The sequence below is a fragment of the Euprymna scolopes genome, chromosome 21, assembly GCF_053919585.1.
Source record: "Euprymna scolopes isolate OS-2025 chromosome 21, ASM5391958v1, whole genome shotgun sequence".
NCBI classification, from domain to species: domain Eukaryota; kingdom Metazoa; phylum Mollusca; class Cephalopoda; order Sepiida; family Sepiolidae; genus Euprymna; species Euprymna scolopes.
In genome coordinates, this window is record NC_136502.1 from 81,755,215 (window position 1) to 81,770,009 (window position 14,795).

The window sequence follows — 14,795 nt, forward strand, 5'->3', positions numbered from 1 at the left end:
GAGTTTGATCCATGCCCAAGTAACTTACATCTATATATAAGGAGTACAAGTTTTGTAATCTAACAGCATAAAAATTATCAAAGGAGAGGAAGTTCGACACAACACAACAATAAAATGCACGTAACCAATCACATACACAATATACGCTTTTACAGTTCAAAGCTATAAATATAAATTATAACTTTTCCCAACAAAGTTTTATGTAAGAGCGGATACAAACGAAAACTAAAAAAACTTGAAACTTTAATAATTAGGATTCTATAATGCTGGAGAAAAAGACGAAAGTTTCAAAACAGGCCCGTTTATCTATAAAGAACTCAGTTGATACAGATCACATATCCGCTTGAGATCTGGTGACAAGCTACTAAATCGGGTAACATTTTAACAGGGAAAATGATTAAGTAACTCATCCATTCAGATGCAGGTAATATACGTATGACTCCTCTCCATAAAAAGAGTACTCTCAGGATGACTAATATAATTATTTTTTAATTATCCTTTTACCAAATTAGTTATTCGTTTTCTAAAAAAAATATATAAATAAACAGTGTTCAATAAAGATGCTCTAAAATATATGTTGATCATTAGAACATAAAGTGTTTCATATAGAAAGGATTACTTTTATAAGGTACTTGGTATCCCTATTCAGTTGAGCCCGAGATAATGATTTTTTTGATAATAATTATTATTTTTTAATTATCCTTTTACCAAATAATTTATTCGTTTTCTGTACCAGGAACTCGATTTTAATTATATGCGACTGCCTTTTGGCTGTTAATTAGTAGATTTTTATCAGCAGCAAGCAGTTTAAATAAATTATGTGACTGAAATAGAACTTAACATCCCCCAATCAGATTTTGAAACTAATCGAAATTTTATTATAACAGATTTTATTTGGTATTCGATTTTCTTTTGCATAACCAGGGGCAACGCTGGGTAGCTCTGTGAACAAATAATGAACTTTATTTTCTCGATAATTGCATTCTAAACGTTAAAAGTATAAAGAACTATTGCAAAACTAATTGTGTTTTAAGACATAGTTGGTGAGAAAGGGAGGGAAAATTATCGCAATTCGTTGACTCTTCCAAATATTGGTAACAATTGTCAAGCTGTTTCTCATCGCATTGATAATTTCATATTTTTTTTCTCAAAAACACATATATGCTGTGCCTTTTTTAAGCAAGAGGAAGGATAAAACAATTTAACTATTTAAATTGAAATTATTTTTGTTAAAATTACTATTAACTCTCTTGAGTATTCTTAGCTTGTTTTTATTAGTTTTGATAATGTTGTGGTAGGATCCACCTAATTAGCATACGTGTCACCCATATAAATATGGTCGGTACCGTAAAGACGGGAGAGACCCAACGAGAGACTCAGAGAGACAACGAGATCGAGAGTCGATAACTATCCAGCCGATACCTTCTCCAGGGACGGTCTCCCCATGACTATACGAATGGACGCTATGTAATTGTTGTATATACTTTCATATATCTGTTCTATTTTACTTTGGTGTTGTAGTTATTTATTTCCATGTGTTCAGTCGAGTTTCAACACTAATTTTTTATTTTCATTTTGCAATGAATAAAGAAATCAGATTAATAATACCAACATATATATATATATATATATATATATATATATATATATATATATATATATATATATATATATATATATACAGGGTGACCCAAAAAAAAACGGCCCCCAACTCTAATTAGACCCCGTTTCTTAGTGTTTTGTCCGAATGAAATGAAACTTTGGTCATAACTAGTTTATTATATTCAAAACATCACATAAAAACACAAGAGTCTTTGGCATTTTTTCTCCGTTCTACAGCATATGTTCTAGATGGCCTCCATTTAGCTTTTGTTTTTTTTGGGGGGGGAGGGGTCACCCTGTATAAAAGTAATTCTGGGGTCGTTCGTTATCCAGAAAACCATATTTCTACATTACCAATTTATTTGAAATTTTCAGACAGACTATCTTTAGAGTCAAGGAATGTTTTTATGTTATTAAAATAAATTAAAATCGCAACTTATAAAAATATTAAATAAAATAAAAAATATTTTTTGTGAGCCGATTCTGTGGAACTGTTTTCTGGTAGAACTGAACTTCCGTTTCAATTCATTTCATACACCAACACCACGATTTGACGAGAATTACAAGATTTCATTTTCTGTTTACTTGATAAGTAAAAAAAAAATCCCCTATTTTAAAAATTTAAATTCATTAGTTTATCTCCAAAATTTTTTAATTAAAATATTTTTTTCTTTGTTATATCAGGCAAAAAAAAAGTTGCTTGCTGGAAGGTGCGTTTGCAGTTGGAACATGAAAGTCGAAGTTGTAAAAATCATTTTTTAACAAAATTGGCAGTACAGTTTGTTTTTTTTTCGTTTTTTTTTTTTTTTAAAAAGGTTGTTTCGATATAAGAAAATATGAACTTTTTTATTATTAAAACTATAACTTTTTAGGGGAAAGTACAGGGTTTTTTTCGAAGAAAATTTACGGTTTGGTAACGTGCTTAAGTAATATAGATATTTTTTTTCAGCCATTCTTACCATAGAGCGAGGAGCTTGTTTTGTAGGCGAATTTGCACAGATGACCAGCACTACAGGCCGACCCGGTACTTTTAAGAGAGGGAGACACGCCAAGCCAAATATCTACACTGGTGAAAACGTGAATTCGATTTTTACACGCTCTCCGAGGAACTTGTGTTATTTTCATTGCCCAAGATAAAGTTATACTTTTTGTTGTAAAGTTTTTTACGCTCAAGTTTTACGTTTTGTTCTTTTACGTTTGATTACGTTTTACATTTCTTTTGTAAAAATTGTTTCATTATCAAATTCATTTCGCTTTTATTTTGTTCGTTTTTCTGTTAAATAAAAAGTTATAAATATAATTCGTTCATTATTCTGGTTAATAGTTATAAATATATATAATTTGTTGAATAAATAGTTATAAATATATATAATTCGTTAAATAAATACGTATAAATATATATAATTCGTTGAATAAATAGTTATAAATATATATAATTCGTTGAATAAATAGTTATAAATATGTATAATTCGTTGAATAAATGCTTATAAATATATATAATTCGTTGAATAAATAGTTATAAATATATATAATTCGTTGAATAAATACTTATAATTATATATAATTCGTTAAATAAATAGTTATAAATATATATAATTCGTTGAATAAATAGTTATAAATATATATAATTCGTTGAATAAATACTTATAATTATATATAATTCGTTAAATAAATACTTAAATATATATAATTCGTTGAATAAATAGTTATAAATATATATAATTCGTTGAATAAATAGTTATAAATATGTATAATTCGTTGAATAAATGCTTATAAATATATATAATTCGTTGAATAAATAGTTATATATATATATTTCGTTGAATAAATACTTATAATTATATATAATTCGTTAAATAAATAGTTATAAATATATATAATTCGTTGAATAAATAGGCATAAATATATATAATTCGTTGAATAAATACTTATAATTGTATATAATTCATTAAATAAATACTTATAAATATATATAATTCGTTGAATAAATAGTTATAAATATATATAATTCGTTGAATAAATAGTTATAAATATATATAATTCGTTAAATAAATAGTTATACATATATATAATCCATTAAATAAATAGTTATAAATATATATAATTCGTTAAATAAATAGTTATAAATATATATAATTCGTTGAATAAATAGTTATAAATATATATAATTCGTTAAATAAATACTTATAAAATATATAATTCGTTGAATAAATAGTTATAAATATATATAATTCGTTGAATAAATAGTTATAAATATATAAAATTCGTTGAATAAATACTTATAAATATATATAATTCGTTGAACAAATAGTTATAAATATATATAATTCGTTAAATAAATAGTTATAAATATATATAATTCGTGGAATAAATACTTATAAATATATATAATTCGTTGAATAAATTCTTATAAATATATATAATTCGTTGAATAAATAATTATAAATATATATAATTTGTTGAATTAATACTTATTAATATATATAATTCGTTGAATAAATAGTTATAAATATATATAATTCGTTAAATAAATAGTTATACATATATATAATTCATTACATAAATAGTTATAAATATGTATAATTGTTTTAATAAATTGATATAAATATATATAATTCGTTGAATAAATACTTATAAATATACATAATTCGTTGAATAAATAGTTATAAATATATATAATTCGTTAAATACATACTTATAAATATATATAATATGTTGAATAAATAGTAATAAATATATATAATTCGTTAAATAAATAGTTATAAATATATATAATTCGTTGAATAAATAGTTATTAATATATATACTTCGTTGAATAAATAGTTATAAATATATATAATTCGTTGAATAAATAGTTATAAATATATATAATTCGTTGAATAAATACTTATAATTATATATAATTCGTTAAATAAATACTTATAAATATATATAATTCGTTGAATAAATAGTTATAAATATATATAATTCGTTGAATAAATAGTTATAAATATATATAATTCGTTAAATAAATAGTTATACATATATATAATTCATTAAATAAATAGTTATAAATATATATACTTCGTTGAATAAATAGTTATAAATATATATAATTCGTTGAATAAATTGTTATAAATATATATAATTCGTTAAATAAATACTTATAAAATGTATATAATTCGTTGAATAAATAATTATAAATATAATGCATATAATTCGTTATTATAAATATAATGTATATAATTCGTTAAATAAATACTTATAAATATATATAATTCGTTGAATAAATAGTTATAAATATATATAATTCGTTGAATAAATAATTATAAATATATAGAATTCGTTGAATAAATAATTATAAATATATATAATTCGTTAAATAAATACTTATAAAATATGTAATTCGTTGAATAAATAGTTATAAATCTATATATATAAATGTAAATTATAAAATAGTTATAAATAAATAATTATATTATTTATTTATAATAAATAAATAGTTATAAATAGTTATTTATAATAAATAAATAGTTATAAATCTATATATATAAAAATGTAAATTATAAAATAGGTATAAATCTATATATATATATAAAAATGTAAATTATAAATCTATATATATATATATAAAAATGTAAATTTCTACGTTACCAATTTATTTGAAATTTTCAGACAACCCATCTTTAGAGTCGAGGCATGTTTTTATGTTATTAAAATAAATTACCTCGCGAATTATTAAAATATTAAATAAAATAAATATATTTTTTTAACCGTGGTGCGAATCTGTTCTGTTGATAAAACTGAACTTCCGGTTCGATTCATTTCACAGCCACGAATTGACGAACGGTTTCATTTTCTGTTTAGTAAGTAAAAAAAAACATAATTCATTTGTTTATCTTCCAAATTTTTTAATTTACACATTTTTTTCTTTATTATATAAGGCCAGAAAAAAAAGTTTGTCGCTTGCTTTTTGAGTTTTTTTTTTTTGTTTTTCGATATAAGATTGGTTGGAATAAAAAAAAAACACGATTTAAAAAAATAGCGCGGATTACTCTCTGCATTAGCACCGAAAAATGTTACTAAACATTTATTAATAATTTCTCACTTTTACAAACATTTGATTTTAAATTTCTTTTTAAATGACGACTTTTATCGACTTTTTTTTGTCCATCTCCACCATTTTCTTTTTTAAATGACGACTTTTATTGATAAATAAATTTACTTCTCCGCAGCTTTTATTGATAAATAAATCTACTTCTCTGCCACGGGCACTGAACCCCTCCTTTTTTTAATAGTATTTTCGAGTGGGTATGCTGACAACAAATATCAGTTAAATTTTGCAAATAGTCCCCCCTCCAAAAGTGGTGTTTATTCCGGAAGCTGTTCTTAAGATTTGGAGGTTGGGGGGGGGGGGGTGATTCCAAGGTGGACCTAATCTAAAAAAAAAAAAAGAAAATCTTTTTATGCGCACATAAGTAACTATTTTTTTATTAACTTTTTTTTTTACTTTTTTATTTAAAAATTAGTAAATTTCAATGAATACAATAATAAATCATTTATCATTAACATGTGTTTTTGGTTTTGTGTTGAATGAAACTTTTTTTTTTTCATTACAACAATAATGAACCAATTTAAATCTTCCGGCATGCGTTTAAGGGTTACGAAATTATCAATAAATCGTTTAGTTACTAAGCCAACGTCAGTAAATAAAAAAAATGTTATGTGCGCATGCATTAGCCTTGCTAGGGGGGGGGGGCTAAGGGAGCGACCATTAAATAATTATGCTGGTCGCCATGGAACTCAACGCCCAACGAGTACCTAAAGTGGCACTTATGCACTTATGTTGTCGTGCTATTTTTTAAAATAATATTTTCATGTTAAATTCAAATTTTACAATATGTTTTTCTTTTATTAATTTGTTAAGTGAAAGTACAGATAACCTCTAATGCGAGGAAAATCTAGCCCCCCCCCCAAAAAAAAGGGGTACTCTGGATAATAACCAAACATTAAAATTGCCTCAGTCTCGAAAGATTTCTTCTCTACTGAACGAGGAAAAAACGGTGAAGTGTAGTTCACCTTCTGTTTCTCCCCCCTCTCTCTTCCTCTCTTAATATCTCTCTTTATCCATCTCTCCCTTTCCCTCTCTCAATCTATCTTTCTCTCTATATCACCCTCTCCATCTCTCTTTGAGCCCCTTTCTCTCTCTAACTCCCTCTATCTCTCTCCTTTCCTCTGTCTCATCCCTCTCTTTTTCTAACTCTCCCCCCCTCTCTGTTTATCTATCAATCCCTTTATCTCTCTATCTCCTTCTCTTTCTCTATTTTCCTCTCACTGTCTCTTTTCTATCTATATATCTTCCTCTCTATCTGTCCATCTCTAATCCCTCATCCTATTTTAGTCTCCTAAATTAATTACAGTGAATAAGGCATTGTCAAAACATGGATAAATCCTATTTTAGTCACCTAATTTACTGACTGTGAGAATAGAAGTTATTTGGAAATTACTGCTACCTTGAACAGCACCAGAAGTAACTGGTAAAACCTTTCTAATTAAATTGATTTTGGCAGCCATTTGGTAACAAAATGACATAGTCTTAGCCCTTGCTGCATGAGGAATACCTGCGACCTTGCTGCCAAGTAGAAGAATTATTTATTCTACTTTAAAACATTCAATTTTTCAAAAATCCTATGTTCGACATCTCCAAAACATCCAATATGGGGAAAAATATTGCAGAAATGCAAACTTATTGTTTAGGATGAATGCACAATGGTACGCAAAAAATCACTTGAGGCTCTTGGTCGATCCTTGCAAGATTTGCGTGGCAATGTCAGACCATTTGGGAATGCAGTAATATTGCTTGCAGGAGATTTCAGACAAATGTTACCTGTTATTCTTCAATCAACACCAGCAGAAGAAATAAATGCTTGCCTCAAATACTCTACTTTTTTTGTTCCATGTGAAGACATTAAACTTAACTCAAAATATGCATGTCCAGTTGCCGACTGTTCGATCCGCACAAAAACTTTTGCATCACTTGTGGGAAATTGGGTACGAAAAAGTGCCAGCTGATCAGAGTTAAGGGCAAAATTCTTTGACTTTTAACTTCTGTAATTTCTGTTTATTTCATCAAAAGAATAGTTAGTTTAAAAGGTTTTTGCAGATATTCAAATTATAAGAATTCCATTTGACTGAGTGAATGAGCTATTCTTGCAGGTCAATATAAAGATGCCCATGAACTTAACGCTATTATTCAATGTAAAATTCCAAGTGAAGTAGTCAAATACAAATCCACTGACACTGTTGTGAAAGCAGATAAAGTGGTTAATTATCCAGGATGCCACCGCATGTATTGCAACTGAAATTTGGTGTACTAATTATCATGTTGTGAAATATAAACCAATCCAAGCTTTGCAATGGCACATAGCTTGCGGTAAAAAAAAAATTAACAAACAATATCATAGAAACAACAATCTTAACAGGACCTTTCACAGATGAATATATCTTCATTCCATGCATTCCTATGATTCCACCGGATACATCATTACACTTTAGGAAATTGAACTTTCCAATTTTATTGTCATTTGCAATAACCATCAACAAAGCACAGGGAACAATCTTTACAATTGTGGGCCTTACAGTTACACACTGACTGTTTTTTTCACATGGACAATTTATATTACGTATTCAAGAGTCACAAAACCGGAAAATCTCTATATCAGCTAAGAAAATGGAACAACAAAAACTGTGTACCCATGCAAAATGGAAAATTAAACATATAAGAAACATGCTTTTTCTCATTTTGGAACTTTTTCCATTGCGCCAATTTGAGCCACAGCAACGCGTGGCAGGGTACAGCTAGTATATATATAATTCATTGAATAAATAGTTATAATTATATATAATTCATTAAATAAATACTTATAAATATATATAATTCGTTGAATAAATAGTTATAAATATATATAATTCGTTGAATAAATAGTTATTAATATATATAATTCGTTAAATAAATACTTATAAGATATATATAATTCGTTCGTATTATTCGTTCTGTATAGTTTCTGAGGAATAAAAAGGTTTAATTACAGGTAATTGTTCGTTTTAAAAATCGAATTCACGTTTTCACTGGTGTAGATATTTGGCGTGTCCCCTTCTCTTAAAAGTACCAGGTCAGCCTGTAGTGCAGGCCATCTGTGCAAATTCGCCGTTTTGTAACTATTCTGTGCTTTCAACTAACAATTTATTATTAAAAATAGATATCGTTAAATTATTAAAAAAAAAGAACTAAAAAGATATTATGAAAGATAAATTTAACTTAAATTTTTTTTTTTAAACCCAACGTGAACGGTGCGTTCAACATTGTTTTGTTTTTGCTTCTTTACCGTAAATTGTTTGGGTTAAAGTTTTCTTTTTTTGTTTTTTTAAGAAAACCTTTTATAACAAAATTGAAAGTACACTTTTTTTCTTTTTTTTTTTTCAGAAGTTGTTTTATATAAGAAAATATGAATGCTTTTTCTTTATTAAAGAAATTGTTAGGTGAAATACAGAAAAGTTTCTACCAAGAAAACCGTTATTATTTTCAGCCATTCTTACCATGGGGAGGGCGTGGTGTTTTGTCACTATTCTGTGCTTTCAACTAACAATTTATTAAAAAAACAAAAAGGTTGGGGGTGTTTATTCCGAAAGCCGTTCTTAACATGGGGAGAATGGTGGTATTTATTCCAAAAGCCGTTTTTAACATGGGGAAGTTCGGGGTGTTTATTCCGAAAGCCGCTCTTAATATGAGGAGGTTGGGAGTGTTTATTCATGGCCGCCCGTGAATTATAGAGCACAGTACAGGTCTTTATATCTCGAAAACTACTTGCCTCTGCAAATTTTAAATGAGATTTTCTCATTCAGCATAGTCGAAAATTGTGAAAAAAAAATACCCGCCCCAAAAAAACCCAAAGATATCGTGAAATTTAAATTTAACTTGGAAAAACTATTTTACAGTATCATGGTACCAAAAATAAAATTAGACAGAAAAATAAAACTAGACAGAAAAATACCCCCTTCGGGTTTGTACTTGCACAAAGATTTAAAAAAGTTGTCCACAAAAAAAAAAAATATAACAAGTAAATACTTTCAAAGGCATGATAAGTTACTTTTCTACCTAACTGGATAATTTGTAGTGTTTTCATTGGGTTTGTACTACTGTAAAAAAAGTATAAAAAATATTATCAAAGGCAAGATACGTTACTTTATTACCAAAATAGATAAGTTTTTAGGGTTTTTTTATGTAAAATGTTTATTCAGCTTGAAAAACACAGCGTTTACCGCTATATTTGAATAGTACAAATGGCAGCAGACTCTGTATTAAACACGTTAAGTTTGGGAAAATAAGTTAAAACTAAAAAACTATTCAAAATACACCACCGAATATATATGTTAGCGTAGATCATGGTAACATGTATTGAGTGAGTTCCTGACAGTATTTTGTATAGTTTTTTAGTGTTAACTCGTTTTCCCAAACTTAACATGTTCAACACAGTTTGCCGCCATTTGTATTTTTCAAATATACCGATAAACATTGCATGTTATCGAACTAATTAAACATTTTTAACTAAATAAAAACACTAAAATTTTATCCAGTTAGGTAGAAAAGTAACTTATCTTGCCTTTGATAACATTTATTTGTTATATTTATTTTTCAACAACTTTTTCGTATCTGTGTTTAGTAATACAAACCCGTTTTATTTAATGCAATGTTTAGTTGGCTCGAAAAACAATGTTTACTGGTGTATTTGAAAAATATAAATGGTTGTGGACACTGTTGATTACGTTAAGTTTGGGAAAATGAGTTAAAACTAAAAATACTATGCAAAATACTGTCAGAAACCCACCAAATATGTCAGCCTATGTCACGATAACATATGATCGGTGGGTGTCTGACACTGTTTTGTATAGTTTTTTTAGTTTTTAACTGATTTTCCCAAACTTAACGTATTCAACAGAGTCCGACCAGTTGTCTTTTTCAAATACATTGATAAACACTGTGTGTTTTTCAAGCCGATTAAACATTTTACATTAAATAAAAACATTCCAAATTATCCAGTTAGGTAGAAACGTAATTTACCTTACCTTTGCTTTCATTCATTTGTTTTTGGACAACTTTTTCGAATCTGTGTATAGTAAATCCCCTCCCCCTTCTCTAAATATTAATAAAAAAAACTCACATTTTTTAATACAAAAAAAGAAAACTCGATTTAGCGTTTCAACATTTTAGCAACATTCGACTTAATCCACTGATTGTTGGTCGAGCCCAAGCCATGATTGACGGAAACTCCCGAGAATCCGGATCCAATTCTGCAAGAGTACCATTTATTTTTCATTTTCGACGTTTTCTTTTACCTTTTGGAGTGGATTGTTGTACTAAGAATATAAGAAAAATGTATTTTCTCTTTTTATTAGATTTTTGCATTACACCAAATTGAGCCACAGCAACGCGTGGCAGGGTACAGCTAAGATATATATATATATATATATATATATATATATATATATATATATATATATATATATATGCCACCATCTCATTCAATTTTGCAGTAGAATATACATATAAAAAAAGGGGCGGTGAAATATCCTTATTCCATGGAGTTTCACATGTTCATCTCGTCAGAGGATAGAAACTGGTTAGCAGATTATATATATAATGCAGAGCCAGTGTATACAGTGAACACAAACATTATTTTACAAGCATAATTACATATTTTATGACCGCCATCATAAAATACAGTCTCAGAAAGTGCTAAACTCAGCTCCATGCTATATATATATATATATATATATATATATATATATATATATATATATATATATATATATATATATATATATATAATCTGCTTATCAGTTTCTATCCTTTGAAACTCTGCGGAATAAAGATATTTCACCGGTATTTTTTTTTTATTAGAGGTATTCTGTCGAAAAATAATGTTAATTTCTGATTAAAATTTTTATTTATATTTATGGTATTAAGCTCGACTTCTCACTGTCGTATCGAGCTTTTTTTACTTGGTTGGTATAATATAATCATTGATACGTTTATTGGACTGAAGCTTACTTTTGCATTTATCTAGTAAACTTCCTCTATTAATTACATGATTATATATATATATATATATATATATATATATATATAATCTGTAGAAATATATTTTCTCATAATATATATATCAATCCTTATTTAAGAAGCTCAATGTAATTACAGAGCAATATAGAGAATAAATGACAAAAAGTTATCTTCCAAAATTCATGATGTTGACCATCTTATAATTTATTCCTTTAGTTCAGTTTACTTAGAAGTTGACTCAAAAATTGTATAAGTCAACTTAATTAAAGAAATAAATTATAAGATGGTCAATATCATGAATTTTGGAATATATAACTTCTGTCATTTATTATATATATATATTAGAACCTGCATTGCATTCATTATTAATTTTAGTTCGTGGTCAGATACAAAAACATAAATATGATGTAAAAAATTAAATAAACTTAAATGCATCTCACATGAGTTTTAAAATAATTTTATTTTATTTGTTACCTTTCTTATCCTGGTCTGTTTTCTGGTTCTTCTTCTTTCATTTCATTGTATTTCTTATTTATCGTTTGATATTTCTTGTTCATTTCTTTTATATTTCTTTGTTACATCTTCTGTATTTGTGTAGTTTGGCATTACATAAAACAGATCAACCAATAAACCAAAGGAGAAATATTAGATTACAGAAAACACTATTGCAAAACAAGAAAAGAAAAATTAAGGTGATATTAAATATTAGAGTGGGTGGGTTGAATACTGGATATTTTAGCTAGTGCATACTAGCAATTAGGCTGATAATGCTTTAAACAGAAGTCAGAATGGATTAAGAAGTTGACCAGGACTATCAAATTTATACCGTGAGAACAGGAAGCCTATGAAGTGATCAAACGTGACATATGTCTGGCGACGCCAGGATTATGTTATGAATTTCAGACTACTTGCAAAAAAGATCAAACTGAGGATGTTAAATATTGGGTGATGAAAATTGTGATAGAATACGTAATGCACTTTATATAATCGATTCTCTCTCTTTCTCTTTCTCTCACTCCTGAGGTGATCACAATTACGATCGATATGATTAGTTCACGATGTGCAATGCAATATTTTTTATTATCTGAAATGGGTATCCATTTCCCGTGGGTTTTATTGTAAGAAAAGCAACCTGTTGTAATACATGTCAAAATTATGTTAATATTAGGTCAGCAAAGTTAAGTGATGTTGAATCTGGTTAATACAAGATGAGTGACCATTTAGGAAGACGCAGAACTGCAAAATAATAAAGAATAAAGGAACATACCTACATCAGCTACTGTCATCACTGTGGAAGACGTCATCATTCAATGGGCCAACTATTACATGTCAATGAGAGAGACGACCAGCTGCTTTCTTCCCAGGGCATGATGTCAGTCAGGGATACATATTGGGAATCGAATAAGACCCCATATAATACTAAAAGGTTTTTGTTTGTACAGCTGTGCTACAAGCTTTAGAGAAGTCAGAAGGTACAACAGACAAAACAGTGAGAAAATGGCGGCAATGAAAATAAAGAAAACAGTTTTAAACATGGTAATAACAGCAATCTGCCATGCGAGGAATATAATCAGAACTAATTTCTTCCTATTTTGGTATACTAGATGCAAATTTTTTTTAAACCAAAAGTAATTTACTCAAAATTCTTTAATTTTAACAAAAACATTGCAATCTGTTCAGATGACATTTTTAAATTTTATTTCATTTTTTTTTTTTTTTTTTTTTTGACAGAACAAAAGTCATATTTACTAAATAAGAAATTCGAAGAATTAATTTCGATAAACAATTATTTTCTTTCTCTTTTTAGACTTTTTTCGTTGCTGTCACATTTTGATTGATTTGTTTTCTTGGTGGCATCAGAAGACATACATATTATTCTTTCATTTGAGTTGCGTCCATACGATAATATATAATTTATAATTGTTACAATTATATGGTAATGCGTCTAGAGGGATTCCAACACTCACGCTGGCGGCCGAGTGACCAACAATTAACATCATACTTGTTTTCTTCTGGGTGTCTTGCTGTAGTAATCGTCCTGTAGCGGGGAGGAGGGGGAAATCAGATCTGGAATCAAAAAACATTACAATCACCACAATCAACCTAAGAAGACATACCTTATGAAAGAAGACATAGTGTATTCATTTTTGTGTTATTGTTATAACATTTCAGCCGATGTAACCTCCAACCTTCTTCAAGTGTATCTTGTCAAACTCGGGAGTCTTTTTGTTGAACTAAAGAATCTGCATGGAATTTCAAATTTATTTAATCCATGAAGATAGCATGTTCTCGTTCTAACTGCGAATTACTTAGGACTTCTATTCAGGCATGGCTGACGTAACGAGAGCATGCTACCCCCGTGGATTAAATAAAGAATTCTGTTTGAAATGCAGATCCCAGAGTTCGACAGAAAAATTTTAGAATTCGACAAGATGTATCTGAAGAAGGTCGGAGGTTACATCGGTCAAAACGTTGTGAAAATAACATTAACGATGATAACAGTAGTTCTAATAACATGAATTACCAATCTTCACCTAAAAAATTCCGAGTGTGTGTTTATCTATAATATAAAGAGCAAAAATCTGTTTAAATGTATGTATGTATGTACGTACGTATATCTACCTAAAACTTTCGACACAGGCAACGGATTTTTATGAGATTGGTATCATTTTGAAGCTCAACCCTTCAGACAACAAATATCGAAAAATTGGCCAAAAACATTAATTCTTTCACCCTCAACTGGGCACTTTCTACAGGGAGGGGTCGCTTTCTTCAACAATATTTTCGAAAGTCATCCCCTCTTTCCGATTGTCTAGCCTTAATTTAAACCTACGTCACTTCCGGTTTGGGGATGAGCGCAACAGCAAAGACGTCACTTTTTTCACGTTCTTTTCTTCCTTTGCAGTACAGGTTCGAACCTGCCTGCCTACTACTACTTTTTCTTTTTTTTTTGCTCAACACACACCTCCAAACAACGGGGCAACGCCGGGCACCCAGGTTAGTTGTATAGAAAGGAGAAGTGTGTTTTAAAAGTACATAATTTTGTTTATACTGATTGCAGTACTTATCCCCTGTAAACTGTCACTTTTACATCTTA

The 14,795-nt window shown here is 28.2% G+C and overlaps 1 long non-coding RNA gene across 1 annotated transcript in view; it reads right to left on the reverse strand.

Annotated features, from left to right (window-relative positions):
- Positions 1 to 14,231, reverse strand: part of LOC145242522 (uncharacterized) — a 204,935-nt gene extending 190,704 nt beyond the window's left edge. Inside the window, exon 1 of the long non-coding RNA XR_013862758.1 lies at positions 12,966 to 14,231. This is a non-coding gene — a long non-coding RNA (uncharacterized LOC145242522). The remainder of the gene's footprint in view (positions 1 to 12,965) is intronic.
- Between the last annotated feature and the right edge of the window lie 564 nt (positions 14,232 to 14,795).